Consider the following 7,994-nt stretch of genomic DNA (forward strand, 5'->3'; position numbering starts at 1 on the left):
GAAAAATTCACAGTACAGTGTAACATAAAAAAAACATAGCATGATACTTCTATATACCCCAGCCGCACAGACAAAATTTTGTTTGAATATGTATGCAGATAAAAATGTTCCTTTACCTACAGCCGGGGTAACAGTTTCCAAAGTGCTTTGGAAGCGCATAGGGATGTTTTATGACCTTTCATAATGTGATATTGGCTGTACAAAGAATGGAATGTTTTTATTACCAGTAGGCACCCAAGTTTATGCTCCTTTGTCAGCTTTGATTATTCATGGATTAATTTGATATACATTTATTCTAGAGAGAGAAGGATTTTTAAATATTTGTTATGCCCAACTGAACGTGAGCGGGATCAACCAGTTTTGTGTTTCATAGATGTGTTGTATGATTGCTAGAGGGGTAAAAGATCCTGGATGTTGGTTATTCATGCCACTTAATCATAGGTTGTGTTGGGCTTGTTAAAAAGATATGATCACCTTCGGTTAATTAGTGTGATACAATGGCCCAAATTTAACTAATCTTTGCTGGGTTTAGGTGGGTTTTTTTTTTAAAATAACTTTTGTTGTTGTACGTTGGGTTTAACAAAGGAAGTAAGTTTAGGTTTAGGTTAAGTTTAAGTTTAGTGCCTAGCTCCGCCGCACTAATGTCCTTTGGCAAGATATTGATCTACATTTGCCACACTCCACCCAGGTGAAGTAAATGGGTACCTGGTAGGAATTTATTCCTTGAAATGCTAGTGCGCTATAATGGCAGCACAGCTAAAGCCGGGGTAATAATATCCAAGTTTGGAAGCGCTTAGAGACTTATTGTGATTTGCGCTATATAAAAGCTGAATATTATTATTATTATTATTATTAAATTGTTCCTTTTTGTTATGATTCTAGCCCTTTGGTCAGGTTTAATTGAATTTGAGCAGAATATAGATCTACATGTATTAGTTTTTAATTGCATGCTTACTTTATACAATGGTTTTGTGTAAAGCGACATCTAATGTTTTGGTTCAAGGGTTTTATATTTATTTTATTTTTAAATTAGATCGTGTACCGTCTATTATATTTCTGCAGAATTAGTTTTTTGTTTAAATTTTGTAAATATAACGCTATGTAATACGTTGAGAGTATATTTTAGCAATTCGATTTGGATAATTAAAACAAATGCATTACAGTATAATTAGCATTTGAAATTTAAGTGGAATCCATAATTTTCTTTAAATTTTCTTAATACTCGGTCACTGGTAAATTGGGATGAAATTCAGTGGAAGTATCTGTCAAATCAAAAGAAAATTGTCCTCAAAGGGTTTTTACTGAATGACGATATCAAAGAAAAAAGTGTTTCTGTAGACCAGTTCTCGATTCGCCATTTTTATTCTAATCTTATGAAATAATGCAGCGGTCTTGAAACTTGGACTGGTCTTCGTTTTCAAAACCAAGTCGATACATGTATGTTATTGCCTGCTCTGGTAAGGCATTCCTCACATTTACAGTGAGGAAACAAAAATGTATGTGATTTTTTCCACAAGAAAAATATACACATCTACATGTACAGTTAACAACTTAATTATTTGAATGGTGGATTGGTTGAATTTGGGCCTTTGTTGAATACTTTGTGATGTAAAAAATAAAAAATATGTCAAATCAACTTCACATACTTGAACAAAAATAAAAAACTTGGTATTAAAGGGTATGAATAATTGAAGTTGTTAACTTTATATGCACCATATTTTTTGTAATACATGCTTATTTGACAAAACACTGAAATTGGGTCGGCCCAAACTCTCGCCTCATCTTTTCTTGGTCCATATTATTGGGTACTCCGACATGTACTCCTGCAACAGTTGCTCTTGGTTTTATTTCATGAAAGATATGGGGTTAGGGTTGTAAAAAGATGTTAGGGTTAAAATAAAGAATTTGGTTATCGACCGCTAAGCTGCAATTGTTGCCGGAGAAAGTCTTACAACCTATTATAGCCTTGCGTATAGATCTGAGTGCCTTTGTTCATCCATCAGCCATATTTGATTCTTCAGTTTTTTCATTCTAATGTCATATAGTAGAATTTAAATCGTGTCATTTGTTGTATATAGTATTCTGAATCTGCAGAGGTTGCCATAGTTGAGTGGCTGTAACACTTAATCATGGGTTCAAACCCAAGCATGCCACTAACATCATTTGGCAAGATATCTTACATCTGCCTCTCTTTACCCAGGAGAGAAATGGGGTCCTGGGGGGTGTTTCACAAAGATCCTAAGTAGAACTTAACTCTAAGTTGGACTTAAAAATTATGGGAAGCCATTAGCATCCTTGAAAATATTTTGTAAATTTCTTTGTAGAAGGCATAAAATGTTGATTCAAATCATTCATATTTCCTATTATCATGGGAGATTTCATGTTCTTGGCGTGGAATTTATAAAAAAGTCTAAAACACTTGAATTTCTGCTTTTGGATATATTTCATTTTAAGACTCCAATGGCTGTCCATAATTTTTAAGTCCAACTTAGTGTTAAGTTCTACTTAGGATCTTTGTGAAACACCTCCCTGGTAGTGGGATGCTAAACTTTTGAATTTGCCAGCTTCCCTCAAAGTGACCTTCAAGGTGGGCGTTGTTCCCCAAAGGATGGAGATGGTGCAAATATTGTGCGGATGCCTGAATCCATCAATGGCATGATACTTCTACAGGTGTTTGTGCAAAATAGTCTTTACAAAACAGATGATTATAACTATGAATACAAAGTTCCCTCTGTGATTCTAAATAGTCGTGAATTGACACACAACATAAGAAATATCTAAAAAGGAATTTTTTATGCATGCATTCCACAAATATTTTTGTAAACTGATATTTGTTTTAATTCTACAAGAGGAAGACTGGTGGGAAGTCAGAATTATATATTTTTCCTAGCATTATGTTTTCAGGATGCGATAGAGGCCTGTATACATGTACATGATGGACAGTTTGAATTTGGATGTTTTACCACAACTTCTCCTGATGGAGCATACATGGATTTTATCAAATGAAATTTGATAAACATATGTGCTGCTGAATGATTTATATGGAGACAATATGCATTTATCAGTGTATACTTTCTGTGTATCGATACATTTTAATCACCAAGTTTTTATATGTATTCAGATAAGCTACCTTGAATTGGTTCAAGTGTCGTACGGTTTCATATTAATCATTATGATATACGTGTATAAAGTACAAATTGAATGGAGGTAAAGTTACACAGGATTGTATTAATGTAGTAATAGGGGGATTATCAAGATAAAAATCGGACTATTGAAGTAAATATATAGTGTTCCTACAGTACAAGCAATTTGAGGTTGATATGATATTATCAATCCATTACTATACTTGCTACATCCATACCAGATGGTTGTTTCTGTCTACTCCAACACCAGTTTGGGATATTTGCTGAATGCCTATTTTCAGTAACATAATTCTCATTTGAATAGAGCAATGTACTGCAACAGACACTATGAACATGGCGGACAATGAAAGCGGTAGACAAAGGAACATCCCTTCACTGCTTTTATGTCAAAATGTGTGGAACAGGTGTCACATCACATGCATATTCACCTGTTCTACACATTTTTACGCAGTGAAGGGATGTTCCTTTGTCTACCTGAGGAACTGTATATTTTGTCCGCTTTCATTGTCCGCCATGTTCATAGTGAGAATTAACTCCAAATATTGTGGGATATATGCTCCATGAGCGTTAATTACATGTACATGTACAATTCTTGATGAAAAATGCAAAACCTTCACTTACCGACTGAGGTAACATTAAACTGCTATGGGTTACTTATGCCCTTAATCGTCAAATATCTCTTAACACGTGTAATCACATCTTGTCATCGTTGTGCCTTTAATAATATACAATGCATGTAAGGCAAGTGCCCTATGTAAACATTTCAATTCTCCCTACTTCACATAGCCAAGGTTAGCTCTCGATAGCAGCTGTGTGGGAAACCAAATTCTGACGTACCTTGGTTGATTTGCTTTCGTGTATGATTACTTTGCTCAAAAGTAGTAAACGCATTAGTCATAAATGTATATCTACTCTGTTCATTATTGGGAACAAAGGTAGTTTCTTGTTTTTGTTTGGATGTTTATGAGGTTCAATATCATGGGCAATGAAACCCTTCCCAGCATGCCAGAGTCCTGCAAGTATTAAGATTAAGATGGGATGGCTATATGCGATAGGCAGAATTGTGATGCACTTACACGTGTATATAAGATGCTGTAAACTTATACAGAAATAATTTTTGAAATATCAAAACTAAACACTATGAAATGTAGACAAGAATGAGACATTCTTAAGAGTTGAAATTTTCTGAAATTGTGTATCAAGTACATATACTTTGTGGGCTTGAGTGTAAAGGAATAAGATTTACAAGCAGTAGAACATGTTTGCTTTTTTTGTTGATATGGTCCTGTCTTTACTTTTGAATAGCATGAAATGCCAAGTTATTGCGAGATATATTGTTTTGTAAATATGACAAGAGTGGGATAGAGACATAATGAAATTTAAAAAATATTCTGCAGTGAGAATTTGTAATGTACAGAAGAAAACTTGTGTCCAGCATTTTGTTGACATTTTAGTGTGTTTTTAAATCAGAATAATACTAAAAGCTAGTTCTTATATAGTGCTTTTTTTGGTGTGTGTTGCCGTTTGTATTTGAAAATAAATTACAATCGTAATATTTTGGCCTCTATCTCATAAAAAATCATTATAAAGCAGCTGTCTTTCTATCACATTGTAGCTATGGTGGGTATGCAATATATACAACTATTTTACTGTATATAATTACATATCAAAGGAAAGTGTAAAAGTGGGTGTATATATCTTTTTGTCTTTTGATCATTTGTAATGATCTTCATATAATTATGTAGAGAATCGTTTAAGATGCATGGCATGCATGAGGACTTTAGATTTCTGAAATTACTTTGAAAATAATTTGCAAAGGGTGTCATGAAGTAAATGAAGAAATGAAAACAGATTTTAAAACAAGATCAGGTAACTTTGTCTAAGATTCTGAAACAAAATCTTGGATTTAGCTCATGCTACAATCATAATTATACACTCTTAGGTCAGTCAGGAACCCCATGCCTTTTACAAGCCGATCGCCTGTCTGATTATCAAGATTTTTATGATTGAAAATTGAAATTTCATGTTGCGTTTTCCTATAACACTACAGTCTATTGAGGAAAATGAGTATGGTAAAACCGGTCTCGCTTTTTGAGGCACTTCATGATCATTTTGAAGCGCAATTTTTTGAGGGCTTCAATATTACTCCATATCACAGACACTGATAACATGTCGAGCCATGCATCTCAGATTCTACACTGTTAAACGACGCCTTTAAGATATACTGTGACACAAAAATAAACTTAATTTTATTCCATGATATATACAAATATCTTTGAAATCTTGGAAGAGTATAGATTACACAATTTATTTATTTCGTTTATTTCCATTTACAACAAAATAAAATAAATTACATGGTATTGCATTGTACATAGTAAACCAATGAAACGTAACAATATATTTGTCCACAGTGTACAACATGCATATAAAACAGGTTGGTCCTGGAGGGGACTGCTGCAAAGCTGGGCTTGTAGATGACAATCACAATTACTCCTTTGAGAATCTTAAATAAATATGCGTCTGCTTGAAAAGAAAATTCCATTTCTGATTACTTTAAATAACTGATCCATAACGATTTTGTAAATAAATGAATTGCACATTATTCTGATATGCTTTTACTGTGTTATGTTTAATATTTGTTAAAAAATGGGCAAGTATATCAAAGATGATTATTAATTGTTTCCAGAAAAGTGCACCTAAAATTAAGATGCATGTAATGACTAATAGTGACAGTGTTGAAATATCAAGCTGGTTCCTTTGATAGTAAATGAAATTCACGTATAGCAAAATCAAATATTACCTTGTTTTACATCTATAATCATGAAAGTACGTAATAGAGGATTATTTTGGCTCCTGCTGACCTGCAAGCCCTTTACCCCACCATGTCACCCACTACATAACTGATTATGTACCTATAAGTATTGCATAAAGAATGTAAATCCATCTTTGATTTTTTTTTAAAACTCATTCGCGACAATGGTACTCAGAAAATTATTGTGCACGACGCTCTTCAAAAAGGCAATCCAGCTTTTAAAATTTTTGTGGATATCTGAACCAATATGTGATGTGTAAATAATGCAGTTTATTGAGCGAAAATAAAAAAGGCAACAATTTTTGTTTTAAGTATATGGAACTGTCATTTACATCCAGCTGTTGATGTATCTTTCATTTTATAACGAAAATATTCATGAATTCAGATTGTACTGTATATTTCATCTCTGTACATGTAAAAGTATGAGAAAACATATATGTTCATTTCACTTGGTTTTATTACTACACAGACTTTTGATTCGTGTGCTTTCATGTTATTAAAATACCCAGACAAGTATATGATTTACTTTGTGTCATTTCATTAAATTGCTCCTGCTCTGATTTTTCACAAGAAATACTGGAACCTTTATCTTAACACAACAAAACTCTTTGCTTACCAGGGGATTTACCTATCTTATCATATCAGGGCTGAAACACTAGAATACACAGAAAACTCACCTTCTTTTAAGTCACTTAAAATGACAGTGTTAACACTTAACATTTTTTTGAACTATTCACATGTGCTTGGTTGTCATATCCTTAGAATAATATATTTGTATAGCTCTCTCTCTCATAGAATTTCAACCAAGGTGAATATGCCAATGGACATGACACAATACACCCAATACTCGCATCTCTGGTGCAATTTCTGATTAATAAATTAAATCAGGTCTAGGTATTTCTATTCATAACAGGAGTCTTGTTTAGGTCCAACTTAATAAACCCTGTATCCGAAAAAACAAACGATAAGGTTGATTGAATTCATTAAAAAATATGATTTTACACTTACGCGATCTTTCTTTTAATACACGTTCATATATTCTAATTCAATTATTAGCCAATTCAGACACAAAAAGTTTATCCTGAAACCTGATAAAGAAAGTAAGAAACGTTGTAAAGGGAATCAGTGTAAAGCGAGCAGGGCATTCAGACACACATACACAAAAAATCCTGAAACATTATAAAGAAACTCTATAAAGAAAAAGCCTAGCTCGCACGTTATTCCAATATTCATCAAACACGCCCCGACGCCCTTTTACGATAAACCGTTGTCACATTTGCCTATTATTATTGGGGAAAAAGAAAACTCCACATCTAAGCCTATAGACATGTGAGAAATCTTGAAAATGATAAAATATTGAAAAGTTTCCTTCATTAAAAATTAATGAGGCGATGTTAAAAAACAAAAGAAACACACAATTGAGTCACAATTTGCAAAACTGCTGGGGGGGGGGGGGGGCTCCCAGGCAACCACCCCTCCCTCACCCCAAATCATTCTGCATATGCTCCAAGCCGCTTACTATTTTAACGGCCGTATGAGCAAATTAATCTGAAATGACGGAGTCCCAGGATTTTAGTACTATGTGTCAATTTAAGCCTCTCCTATAGATTAGATCAGACCACATTATCAAGCAAAACCTTCAATGTTTACATCAAAGGCAATAATTGGTAACTTGCACGGGGCACATGACGAAATCCCATGAACTTGCCCATATTTTGAATTTGCGCGAGAAACATGAACAAATACATAAGATGCCATCAGAGCTGACCAATGTCACTGCTTTATCATGTGTTTATTTAATGATGGATTCTCAAGCCACCCTTAAACTTGCACAAAATATCCCGCACTCCTGTAACGACTCATATGCCTTGATCAACAGCTTGGGCTATGTCGTACTGTATTAAGGTTCAGTTGGCAAAATACATAACACCATGGATGCATCAAAACAGGCATTGAGTGATTTCAAGTTGGTTTTTAGTGTTTAGGGCAGTCAAGAGCTCTTAAATCTAGCTAAAAATTTGCTGATTAACAGCCCGATA

Source organism: Strongylocentrotus purpuratus, unplaced genomic scaffold (genome assembly GCF_000002235.5).
Source record: "Strongylocentrotus purpuratus isolate Spur 01 unplaced genomic scaffold, Spur_5.0 spur5_scaffold_11, whole genome shotgun sequence".
Lineage (NCBI taxonomy): Eukaryota > Metazoa > Echinodermata > Echinoidea > Camarodonta > Strongylocentrotidae > Strongylocentrotus > Strongylocentrotus purpuratus.